Below are 14,703 nucleotides of genomic sequence, written 5' to 3' on the forward strand. Positions count from 1 at the left end.
ACGCTAAACACAATACCAGCTTACTCTAACCATCTGAATCCTTTCACGCTCATCCTAGCTCTTGACATTCTTTTCGACACCAAACTGCAACCTTGATCCTCAACTTCCGAATCCCATGCCGATTACTGCACTTAAACATGCCAATGCGCAAGAGTGCAAGAATTTCATCTTAACTTCCGAACTATTAATAGGGTAAACACTTCATCACATAAAAACCTTTTACTTAACTCATTCCAAGAGAACCATCGAAACACACGACTGAATCCTCATATCCGTAGAAAATACCAACCTTAAGTAGTGGTCTAAACCACCATAACCCCTTCAGGATCCATCTGCACATAACATGCCATAATACTCAAAAGCCTCCAAATAAGATCGGTTACGGCGACCGTCAAACCTCGCACGTACCGTCACAAATCACATGAATAACCCAACACACTAAAGGAGCTGATCATTGCCATCATTATGCCAATTCAACTATTGCTAACCAGACCCGACTTCTCCTAATTTACTCTGGATCTTCCTTAGAAACAACAACAGCACCTTTGTCAATATAACGAACTCAATCCTCACTCATCCCAAGTGACCCCATTTCACGAGACCACATTGTCCCCAAAACCCACGAATCATTTCATACCCTCCTTGTGCGCATAATCGCGCCTTCAACTGATACACCTATTCTGATAATTCTTCTATAAATCCAAAGTTACATGCTCACATTCCTCTCATGATACCCCATAGACCAAAGATATCACGGAACACTCCAAGCTCCTTTATCATAATCTGCTACAGAAGCTCGATATTCAACCATACTATGGACACGAAATCCTTAGGCACCACGCCTTAACTTTTGAATCCACTAGAACCGTTATTGAGAGTCACCCACTCTGACTTAGTCCTGAATATAATCAACTCCAAGGCTCTGCTAGCAAATGAGAACCCTCTCAAAGTACCACCCGGCTGAATCATTTTCCTTATACACCATTTCCACACGAAGCCTAGACTTTGAGTCTTCCCCAAACTTGAACACGAATCGATAAGGGCCAAATATAGCACACATTCCTCAAATCCTTTGCTCAATTTACTGCTGATGTTCTCTTCCCTTAGTCGTAAAAAACCATCAATATGTCGATACCCCAAAAATCTTACAAATAAACGACCATGCAATCCAATTGTAGGCGGTGGGACTCTCCCACTTATCTTGAAGCTACTATTACATAAACCTGGAACCCAGCAAGATTCTTCCTTCATCGACATGATCCAGCACAATCAACCGGCCAAATTCCTCGAAATCCTTCTATTAACCTTTAATGAACACTCCGAACCACTAGCCACATTTACATATTCAATCTCTTATCGGGTAGCCATTAGAATTCTTTGCAGAAGCTTCATCAACACCACGCAACCGCTAACCTGCTCACAGGAGATAACCTACCCGTGGAAATTACATGCTGACATATTCCCACAATGCTGCACCGACTATAATTACCACGAAGCTAACAAACCATCCTGAGCATGTGTTCATCCACCAGCTGTACAAGCCCGTTCACTCCCCATTGGTATCAACTAAACGTGCGACAATACATTCCAATCCAAAGTCATGTTGTATCCTTTTTCATATTAAGCTACCCCCTCCTGTCACACCCAATCTTCCTCAATATAGCAGCCGATATTCCAAATTAAGCCCGTAGACCTAGTCACTGTCCACCATGAATCCTAATCACTCCAAACTTTCCCCAAGGCGTGTAGCTATCCTACCATAGAACCCATCTGATACTCTGCCACTTTCCCACTTTGGTCAAACCCTGTCCTTTAAGCAACTACTCGACTCCCGTTTCTCACACTTGGCCTTCTATAAGTTTATCCACCGCAAGGCACCTCCCACATGTCCTTCCTCATCCTTCGCTGCCCAGTTGTTGCCTTAAATCAAAAATCTATCTCTGTAGCACTTGAACCAACAGATCGCTACTAACTTTAAACCTCTTAGAAGAACCTCTTTCTCGAGCCATCAATACTAGAAGTACCAATTCGATTCCGAAATCGCTACACTCCGTTATCTCTGACAAACGCATCTCAAGCACCATTTCACAGTACCCTGCCCCAAAGGCAAATTGATGAAGACCATAACATCGGCGAACTTAACACATTCAATCTAGGGCGACGACACTACATCACAGATGAAAGTTCCACCATGCTTGAAATACCAAGTCTCGCTACTCCGTCAACCCAAGTATGAACATCCTCAGTTCGATTGCCTTTCCTCCATCGGAAGTAAAATACCGAATCTCTGAATCATGCACTGAGTAAACCTCCTTTCAAGTCATTCACTGCCCCGACACATGGGCAAGCACCCTACCATCACATTAATACTGTGCGATAACAACTCATGAGCATCATAGTAACCTGTGCATAGCCTCAAAGCTCTCAGAAGTACAGCTACTGAGCTGAAATGACAGAATATCCTTCCACAAGGCGACGACAATAGCCCAATCAGCTACGCAGGGAGAAATATCCCGCACCATATATGTAGAACCATTACATATCCTCAATTCCCGAATTATAACCAGCGTATCACGTCGCATAAGATTGAATGGGAAAGAAATGAAGGCATTATCCTCAAAGGAATCAAATCGCACGATAATGAATCAAGAAGGGAAGTGCTCCTTACAGCCCTGTAGCCTCTCGAAGATAAGTACAGACGTCTCCGTACCGATCCGCAAGATTCTACTAGACTCGCTCATGACTCGTGAGACCTAAGTGAACCTAGTGCTCTGATACCATATTGTCACGATCCAAAAATCCATAAAGGTCGTGATGGCGCCGGACTCCACTGTCAAGCAAGCCAATAATAAATACTTAATTGGGTTCTCATTTTGTTACTTTTGAAATCATGTTTTTCCTTCAATTTAAATCGTAAAAGATGAAGTTTACAAAATAAATAAATAATAATAATATCTTTAAAATTTCCAATACAGCACAACCCATAATCCTCCCAAAACTCGGTGTCACAAGTGCATAAGCATTAACTAGGAATGTAGAATAAAATACAACAGCTGTCCGGAATACAAATTGGACAGGAAAAATGTAAGTACTCTGAGGGAGACTCTGTTGGCTGCGACTTTCCGTATAGAATGCAGCTCACCTAAGTCCCCGTCATAATCGCGCCTCTGCACCCACAAGGCCGCTAAACATATGTGTACCTGCACAAAAATATGCAGCAAGTGTAGCATGAGTACGTAAATCAACGCGTACCCAGTAAGTATCCCTCCTAACCTCGAAGAAGTAGTGATGAGGGGTCGACTCGGATACTTACTATGGGCTATAATTAATATACCAATGATATGATTAAGCATGGATCACATAGAACGGCTATAAGCCCGATATCATGAAGTAAACAATTCTTTTGTTAACAAGAAGTTTTTCCCAAATTCATTTTCATCATTTTAACAGTTTATATCTCAGGCCAATGAGGCTATATCAATTGTTATAATTTCTGAAGCAATTAATACAATCATGCGCAAGTCATGTCGAGGTCGTACAGCCCGATCCTACAATAAAAATAAACTGTGCACTACCGAGGGTCGAACGGCGCGAACCATAGATGCATCTATAAATTTTCCCGCTCGCGAATCATACATGCGATGTGGTCCCCGCTCGCGAATCATACATGCGACGCAGTCAAATATAAATTTAAGGAAATAACCCGCTCGCGAATCATACCTGCAACGCGGCCAAATATAAGTTTAACATTTAAATCATAATCTCTTTCTTAATTCTTTTTAGAATAAGGGAAATTCAACTTGAAACGTTTTAAGGAAATTACCCCGCTCGCGATACATACGCGCGCCGCTGTTACACATAGATTTCTTAAGCTATTATAGCATTACTCAATCCTTTTCAAAATTTCGAAGTTCAAATGAAACCTTTTAAATCTTAAGTTCTTTAATTTCAACTCATTTCAAAACATTTAATAAGCAAACTCAATCTCGCTCCCTCTCAAGGCAAACAATAAACATAAATCAATAACAATATCAACAAGGCATGATGTGAGCCTAAAACTACTCAGACATATGCATAACTAGTAGCTACGTACGTACTCTTGTCACCTCGTGCGTACGTAGCTCCCACAAATAGGAGCACACAATAATTTAGTTCACCTATTGGGTTAATTCCCCCTTACAAGGTTAGAAAGGAGACTCACCCCGCTCCGACGTTCCATAACTGGCTCCCAAGCCATTCAATCAACTCAAATCGATGCCCAACGCTCCACAACTAGCCAATAATTAGTAAAACCTATTAATATATACTCAAATACTCAATATAATCCAATTTATAACAATTTCTAACCCCGATCGAAAAGTCGATAAAAATCACCCTTGGGCTCACGTGCCCGGATTCCAAAAATTTTCAAAGATAAAGTTTACCCATAACCTCACGAACTCAAATATATAGTTTATTCTCAATTACATACCCAATTTCATGGTCAAAATCTAAAAATAATAAATTCTAGGTTTTTCTTCAAAACCCCAAATTTCTACAAATTTTTATGTCTAAATTCATATATAATCCTTGTATGTAACTCACAACTAGTAGAAATCACTTACCTCATGCTTGATGATGAAATCCCCTCTTCAAAAGCTCCAAACATCGCCCCAAGCCGTTTGAAAAATGGGTGGAATGAACTCAAACCCCGCTTAAAAACATTCTACCCAGCCCAAGTCCGCCCTTCTTTGCATTCGCGACCAAAGGATCGCGTTCGCGAAGGCCAAAGGTTCCTGGCCCAAATTTCCTCTTCGCGTTCGCGTCATACAGGTCGCGTTTGCGAAGGTTATCTGCCCAAACCCCTCGCGTTCTCGTAACCCTCTACGTGTTTGCGTAGGCCAAATGGCCTTAGGCCCAGCTCACCATTTTTTCTACGCGTTCGCGATTGCCCCTACGTTTTGAATCCACTAGGACCGTTATTGAGAGTCACCCACTCTGACTTGGTCCCGAATATAATTAACTCCAAGGCTATGCTAGCACATGAGAATCCTCTCAAAGAATCACCCGGATGAATCATTTTCCTTATACACCATTTTCACACGAAGCCTAGACTTTGAGTCTTCCCCAAACCTTAACACAAATCGATAAGGGCCAAATATAGCACACATTCCTCAAATCCTTTGCTCAATTTACTGCTGATGTTCTCTTCCCTTAGTCGTAACAAACCATCAATATGTCGATACCCCAAAAATCTTACAAATACAATAACTATGGAATCCAATTGTAGGCGGTGGGACTCTCCCACTTAGCTTGAAGCTACTATTGCATAAACCTGGAACCCACCAAGATTCTTCCTTCATCGACATGATCCAGCACAATCAACCGGCCAAATTCCTCGAAATCCTTCTATTAACCTTTAGTGAACACTCCGAACCACTAGCCACATTTACATATTCAATCTCTTATCGGGTAGCCATTAGAATTCTTCGCAGAAGCTTCGCAACACCACACGACCGCTTACCTGCTCACAGGAGATAACCCACCCGTGGAAATTACATGCTGACATATTCCCACAACGTTGCACTGACTATAATTACCATGAAGCCAACAAACCATCCTGAGCCTGTGTTCATCCACCAGATGTACAAGCCCGTTCACTCCCCTTTGGTATCAACTAAACGTGCGACAATACATTCCAATCCAAAGTCATGTTGTATCATTTTTCATATTAGGCTACCCCCTCCTGTCATACCCAATCTTCCTCAATATAGCAGCCGATATTCCAAATTAAGCCCGTAGAGCTAGTCACTGTCCACCATGAATCCTAATCACTCCAAACTTTCCCCAAGGTGTGTAGCTATCCTACCACAGAACCCATCTGATACTCTGCCACTTTCCCACTTTGGTCAAACCCTGTCCTTTAAGCAACTACTCGACTCTTGGTTCTCACACTTGGCCTTCTATAAGTTTATCCACCGCAAGGCACCTCCCACATGTCCTTCCTCATCCTTCGCTGCCCAGTTGTTGCCTTAAATCAAAAATCTATCTCTATAGCACTTGAACCAACAGATCGCTACTAACTTTAAACCTCTTAGAAGAACCTCTTTCTCGAGCCATCAATACTAGAAGTACCAATTCGATTCCGAAATCGCTACACTCTGTTATCTCTGACAAACGCATCTCAAGCACCATTTCACAGTACCCTGCCCCAAAGGCAAATTGATGAAGACCATAACATCGGCGAACTTAACACATTCAATCTAGGGCGACGACACTACATCACAGATGAAAGTTCCACCATGCTTGAAATACAAAGTCTCACTACTCCGTCAACCCAAGTATGAACATCCTCAGTTCGATTGCCTTTCCTCCATCGGAAGTAAAATACTGAATCTCTGAATCATGCACTGAATAAACCTCATTTCAAGTCATTCACTGTCCCGACACATGGGCAAGCACCCTACCATCATATCAATACTGTATGATAACAACTCATGAGCATCATAGCAACCTGTGCATAGCCTCAAAGCTATCAGAAGTACATCTACTGAGCTGAAATGACAGAATATCCTTCCACAAGGCGACGACAATAGCCCAATCAGCTACGCAGGGAGAAACATCCTGCACCACATCTGTAGAACCATTACAATTCCTCAATTCCCAAATTATAACCAGCGCTTCACGTCGCATAAGATTGAATGGGAAAGAAATAAAGGCATAAGCCTCAAAGGAATCAAATCGCACGATAATGAATCAAGAAGGGAAGTGCTCCTAACATCCCTGTAGCCTCTCGAAGATAAGTACAGATGTCTCCGTACCAATCCGCAAGACTCTACTAGACTCGCTCATGACTCGTGAGACCTAAGTGAACCTAGTGCTCTGATACCATGTTGTCATGATCCAAAAATCCATAAAGGTCGTGATGGCGCCGGACTCCACTGTCAAGCAAGCCAATAATAAATACTTAATTGGGTTCTCATTTTGTTACTTTTGAAATCATGTTTTTCCTTCAATTTAAATCGTAAAAGATGAAGTTTACAAAATAAATAAATAAATAATAATAATATCTTTAAAATTTCCAATACAGCACAACCCATAATCCTCCCAAAACTCGGTGTCACAAGTGCATAAGCATTAACTAGGAATGTAGAATAAAATACAACAGTTGTCCGGAATACAAATTGGACAGGAAAAATGTAAGTACTCTGAGGGAGACTCTGTTGGCTGCGACTTGCCGTATAGAATGCGGCTCACCTAAGTCCCCGTCATAATCGTGCCTCTGTACCCACAACGCCGCTAAACATATGTGTACCTGCACAAAAATGTGCAGCAAGTGTAGCATGAGTACGTAAATCAACGCGTACCCAGTAAGTATCCCTCCTAACCTCGAAGAAGTAGTGACGAGGGGTCGACTCGGATACTTAATATGGGCTATAATTAATATACCAATGATATGATTAAGCATGGATCACATAGAACAGCTGTAAGCCCGATATCATGAAGTAAACAATTCTTTTGTTAACAAGAAGTTTTTCCCAAATTCATTTTCATCATTTTAACAGTTTATATCTCAGGCCAATGAGGCAATATCAATTATTATAATTTCTGAAGCAATTAATACAATCATGCACAAGTCATGCCGAGGTCGTACGGCCCGATCCAACAATAAAAATAAATTGTGCACTGCCGAGGGTCGAACGGCGCAAACCATAGATGCATCTATAAATTTCCCGGCTCGCGAATCATACATGCGACGTGGTCCCCGCTCGCGAATCATTCATGCGACGCGGTCAAATATAAATTTAAGAAAATACCCCACTTGCGAATCATACCTGCGACGCGGCCAAATATAAGTTTAACATTTAAATCATATCTCTTTCTTGATTCTTTTTAAAATAAGGAAATTCAACTCGAAACTTTTTAAGGAAATTACCCCGCTCGCGATACATACGTGCGACGCGGTTACACATAGATTTCTGAAGCTATTATAGCATTACTTAATCCTTTTCAAAATTTCGAAGTTCAAATGAAACCTTTTAAATCTTAAGTTCTTCAATTTCAACTCATTTCAAAACATGTAATAAGCAAACTCAATCTCGATCCCTCTCAAGGCAAACAATAAACATAAATCAATAACAATATCAACAAGGCATGATGTGAGCCTAAAACTACCTGGGCGTAGGCATAACTAGTAGCTACGTACGGACTCTCGTCACCTCATGTGTACGTAGCTCCCACAAATAGGAGCACACAATAATTTAGTTCACCTATGGGGTTAATTCCCCCTTACAAGGTTAGAAAAGAGACTCACCTCGCTCCGAAGTTCCATAACCAGCTCCCAAGCCATTCAATCAACTCAAATCGATGCCCAACGCTCCACAACTAGCCAATAATTAGTCAAACCTATTAATATATACTCAAATACTCAATATAATCCAATTTATAATAATTTCTAACCCCGATCGAAAAGTCGATAAAAATCACCCTCGGGCCTACGTGCCCGGATTCCAAAACTTTTCGAAGATAAAGTTTACCCATAACCTCAAGAACTCAAATATATAGTTTATTCTCAATTACATACCCAATTTTGTGGTTAAAATTCGTATATACATGTAACTCACAACTAGTAGAAATCACTTACATCATACTTGATGATGAAATCCCCTCTTCAAAAGCTCCAAAAATCGCCCCAAGCCGTGTGAAAAATGGGTGGAATGAACTCAAAGCCCGCTTAAAAACATTCTGCCCAGCCCAAGTCCGCCCTTCTTTGCATTCGCGACCAAAGGATCGCGTTCGCGAAGGCCAAAGGTTCCTGACCCAGTTTTCCTCTTCGCGTTCGCGTCATACAGGTCGTGTTCGCGAAGGTTAGCTACCCAGACCCCTCGCGTTCGCATAACCCTCTATGTGTTCGCGTAGGCCAAATGGCCTTAGGCCCAGCTCACCATTTCTTCTACGCGTTCGCGATTGCCCCTTCGCGTTCGCGTAGTTTCCTCAGTCAACCTCTCCGCGTTCGCGACTTACACCTCCCATTCGCGATGAGTAATATCCTCCAGCCCACGAATTCTTATTCGCGAACGCGATCTCCACCCCGCGTTCGCGATGAAGGATACTAGAACCAGCATCAACAGCAGAAAAACATGGGAAAAATGACCCGAAACCAACCCGAAACACACCCGAGGCCCCCGGGACCCCGTCCAATTATACCAACCTGTCCCAAAACACGACACAAACTTGCTCAAGGCCTCAAATCACATCAAACAACATCGAAACCATGAATCACACCCCAATTCAAACTTAATAAACTTTGAAACTTCAACTTCTACAATCGATGCCGAAACCTATCAAATCACGTTCGATTGTCCTCAAATTTTGCACACAAGTCACATTTGACATTACGGACCTACTCCAACTTCCAGAATCGGATTCTGACCCCGATATCAAAAAGTCCACTTCCGGTCAAATTTCTCAAAAACCTTCAAATTTCTAGCTTTAGCCAAATGACTCCAAAATGTCCTACGGACCTCCGAATCCACTTCCGGACGCGCTCCCAATACCAGAATTACCATACAGAGCTGTTCCCAGACTCGGAATCTCAAACGGACATTAATAACATTGAAATACACTTCAACCCAAATTTATGAAATTCTTTCAAAATGCCAACTTCCAAAATAGGCGCTGAAACGCTCCCGGGTCATCCAAAACCCGATCTGGACATACGCCCAAGTTCGAATTCATCATACGAACCTGTTGGAACCTTCAAATCCCAATTCCGAGATTGCTTACTCAAAAATCCAACTTTAGTCAATTCTTCCAACTTAAAACTTCTGAAATGAGAAATTTTCTTTTCAAATCAACTCTGAACTTCCGAAATTTCAATTCCGACCACGCGTACCAGTCATAGTACCTGAAGTGAAGCTACTCATGGCCTCAAACTGCTGAACGATGTGCTAGAGCTCAAAATGACCGGTCGAGTCGTTACATGCCCGGATTTCAAAAAATTTCGAAGATAAACTTTACCCATAACATCACGAACTCAAATATATAATTTATTTTAAATTTCATGTCCAATTTCGTGGTCAAAATACAAAAATACCAATTTATATGTTTGATACCAAAAAACTAAATTTTTACTAATTTCCATATTCAAATCCACATATAAACCATGTATTTAACTCACAATATGTGGGAATTACTTACCTCGACATAGATGATGAAAATCTCCCCTCCAAGAGCTCCAAAAATCGCCCAGCCAAATGAAAAGGTGAGAGAAATGGGCTAAGTTTCGGATTAAAAATACCTTACTGCCCAGCGACCTTCGCACCTGCGGTCAATTAGCCGCTTCTGCGACTCTGCACCTGTGGAAAATCCATCGCAGGTGCGGCTCCAGCTCAACTCAGCAGCCCTCGCTGTTGCGCCCTAAGTAGTGCATCTGTGCTTCCTCTTCTGCGGGCCTCAAGCACTTCTGCGCTCAACCTGTGCGATCAAGTCCGCTTCTGCGGCCCAGGCCTTCTTGGCCAACTTCTGCTTCTGCGACATCTCCTCCGCATCTGCGGCTTCGCAAGTGCGGAAATTTTCTCGCACCTGTGCTCCCAGACTTCTTCCACAAAAATTGCACCTGCGATGGACACTTTGCAACTGCGTGACCGCACCTGCGGCCACTCCTTCCGCAGGTTCGATGGCACCAGACTTCAGCAGCATCAACAGGTCCTCAACTCCAAGTTTCAATCCGTTTTCAATCCATTTCCAACCCGAGGCCCATGGGTCCCTATCCGAACGTATCAATACAACCCAAAACACAATACAGACTTAGTCGAAGTCTCGAATCATGCCCAACAATATCAAATCTACGAATCGACGATCGAAACCTTTCTTTAAACTTTTAAATTTTTAAACTTCGACGAACGCGTCTGAATCATATCAAAACATTCCGGAATGACGCGAAACTTTGCGCAGAAGTCATAAATCACGATACGAACCTATTCCAAGGCTCTGAATCCCAAGCGGACTTCGATAACATCAAAGTCCACTTCAATTCAAACTTAAGAAATTCTAAAACCTTCAAAATGTCAACTTTCCATAATAAGCGCCGAAATGCTCCCGGGTGATCCGAAACTCAACCCGAACATACGCCCAAGTCTGAAACCATCATACGAACCTATTGGAACCTTCAAATCCTGATTCCGAAGTCATTTACTAAAAAGTCAAACATTAGTCAATTCTTCCAACTTAAAGCTTCCGAATTTAGAATTTTTCTTTCCAAATCAACTCCGAACTTTCCGAAATTCAATTTCGACCACACGTACAAGTCATAATATATGAAATGAAGCTATTCAAGGCCTCAAACCGCCGAACGGCGTGCTAGAGCTCAAAACGACCGGTCGGATCGCTACATGTTAAGCAGGTACAAAGCATAAATTACTCAATACCTTATGCACTGGATTAGCTTTTGCCCTTCTTGAGTAAAAAGATGCATGGTAGAGTTTTTATTTTCTCTTTTTTTTCTTTCTTGTCTTTTGTTAATCTCAAAATAAATAAATTTAATAAAGTAATACAGTATCGTGAATCAAAGTTTAGAAAAACTATGACAGTTCTCAACAGTTCGTTAAAAATCATTTTGAAGTTAACAATTTAACAAATTTTAAAATTTATAATGAATGATTAAGCTAAATTAACTAACCGTCATTAAAAAAGAAGTCAAAAGTAATCTATATAAAATTCTCACCTTCATGAACTCCCAAAAAAATTGAGCTTGTCCTTCTCCTGTAAGATATAGAAGGCATCGTATCCTAGGTGGTTTTATTTATTTAAAAGAAAAAAAAGAACCGAACCAACATTTCTTAATAATTCTTTATTTAAAACCAATAGCTCAAGGACAAACAATTTAATAGTCTGTCTTTGCCAAGCTTTTAAATCAAATGTGTTTTTTTTTTTAAAACAAGGTGCTTATGTTGAAGAGTGCAAGCAATTTGACCAAACATTTGGGTAAAGCACATGTGTTTTAACTAGTAGTGAAGTTGTATTTTTACTATGGGAAAGAAACAGAAAATAACTTTTCCATAGAGGCAGAAGTAATGGTTGTTTTCAATTTTTTCCACGACAAAAATATCCTTAGCAAAAGTTTATATTCACTAAATTATCTCAATATTATGAACAAAACTAACCGCATAAATAATCGACAATACCTTGATGTTTAAATTTTCATAAATCTGCTCACTCTCTTTGATTGTTATTTTTATTTCTTAGAATTAATTAAAGAATTAAAACACTTTAATCAAAGTCTCTAATCATAAATATATTAAATCATTTATTTTGAAATAACATGAACTATAAAGCAAATCGCTACTTGTCTTCTTTCATAATAATTTGATGTTCCAAAGAATTTTTAGAAAGATTGGATTAAGGTACATCGCTTTTATAATAATATTAATAAAATAAATTTGTCTATCACTTTTTCTTCCCTTTTTTAATTGGACCAACGAGTATTTTGTTATCGTTAAATTGAATTAATATTTAAAAAGTTACTTCTTATATGTCAAGCAACTAGTGTTAAAAGACCCAAAATGTGGCACTGATTTTAGAATGCTAAAGTATTTTTTTAAAAAGAAAAGAAAGATGCCAAAAGTTTTTTTCTTTCTTTTCTTACCATCTAAACAATTATTCATGAGAAGCAAAAAAAAGTACTAATATATTTAAACTTCATTTTTGTATACTGTAAAAGGAAAAGAGCCATCCACTGATAAAAAGTAGTCAGCCCCCCCAAAAAAAAATTGCATTTCCTTTTCCTCTCTCCAAACCAATAACCTTTCTTCTTTTCTTTTTCTTAATATTAATTATTCAAAAGAGAAAAAAAAAAACAGAAAAAAAGAAGAAGAAAAAGCTATACTGTTGCTTGGCCTGTGCCTAATTGCCAATCTTTCCTTATATAATTAGGTTATAAAAAAGTTTCCCGAAAGTTTCTTCTTCTAAAAGGGAACTAGAATCAAATAAAAATATTTTCTTGTTATGAATAGTGTTGGTTCCCCGTATACACGCAAGTATACGTAGTCGTCAAGTAATAAAGTGACTCGAAAGTTGGATGTCGAACCCACAGAAACTTAGATCAATTGTTAACTAAGCAAACTAAAATTAATTAATTGTCCAAGATAATCAAGAGTGATGTTTTTCTATTAATCTACTATTGCGGAAATTAAACAAGTAACAACTAACTTATCAATAATGCAAATGTGTACGATGAGATTTTACTTCAGAAGAGATGAAGATTCTAGGGTTGTGGTTGATTTATCAATCCTATTAAGTTCAATAATCACACTTGTTAATCCAGATTATCTATGGTTGCCAATTAATCGGATCGTTTATATGAATAGCATGTTCCCATAATACTACTCGTATGCCCACAATATATCAATCATATATTCATATGGTATTGAGTCTATCATGAACGAATATAATACAGTATTCAATTAAGCAAGACTGTTAGGTATATTCCTATCATAACCGCGAAATCGTCCCCCGAGCCACGGGTTCAGAAACAAGCTCTCTCTAATTCTACTCTAATCTAAACATGGCTTTCCCAAGTATAGCATAGATAGTAGGGTGAATTGATAGCTACAATAATTCACAAGTTAAAACTAGAATTAAAGAAACAACCACAAGATGATAATCCGAATTAACAAAGATGTAATTAATAAACGTTAATAATCATGTCAACCACACCCCTAGAAACAAAGTGCTTAGCCACTCATGTTCCTAGTAACATTCTGCTTTCTTTGCCTAACTTCGCCTGACTTCATTCTGCTTCATTTCAATTCAATTTGCTTTGCTTAACTTTTGCATTTCACGTTTTCTCTTCTTTCTTTGCCTAACTTTTCCAAATTCACGTTTTTGTTTTCCTTTCCAAAATCCTTTGCATTGTTCCTTTTTTGTCTTCTTTTAATTTGTCTTCAATCATTGCACAATAATATATCATAATATTTTCCGTCATCAAATAATCACAACTTATTCTTGTAATGCTTAAAATACACATAAAATCTCTACTTTGCTCCCAATTTCGTCTTTAACGTGTCTACACATAAAATAAACTCAATTAAACCCAAATATAGTATAGTTTAGCATTAAAGTCCCAAAATATAAAGTAAGTAATGCACTAAAAATATGAAATTATAGCCAAACATCACTACCCCACACTTAAACGTTGCTCGTCCTCGAGCAATCAAATTACACTTTATATAGACACGATTTCTTAAACAATTCTCCTAACTCATCACACCAAGAATCTTTAAAATAGACTAAGCACAAGGGTGTAACATCTTCACCTCAAGATTTGACTCACAAGTACCATGCATTATTCACAACTCACTCACTTACTCTAACATAGAGGTCAATGACATTACATTTCCTTCATGAATCAAGTGCCATCACACAACAAAAGAGAGTAGTTTCACACACAATAAAATTTAAGAACAATTAGGAACTCAAGATAGAAAGAATTCACTCACTCTCAGAAATAACATTCATATGCCACAAAAGATGCACCATAGGCTTGCCCGTAGTGTACTACTCTATTAATCGAGCTCATTCAATCTAGGATCAAGTAGGACTTTAATTGGTTATAATGTAGGCTGCGGGTCAGGTAGGATACATTTGGATATAAGAGTGACTACACCTCCCTAAGCAGTTTAATACATACACTTTAACAATTAACCACATACTTATGTCAAACCA

This window comes from Nicotiana tomentosiformis, chromosome 8, assembly GCF_000390325.3.
Source record: "Nicotiana tomentosiformis chromosome 8, ASM39032v3, whole genome shotgun sequence".
NCBI classification, from domain to species: Eukaryota; Viridiplantae; Streptophyta; class Magnoliopsida; order Solanales; family Solanaceae; genus Nicotiana; species Nicotiana tomentosiformis.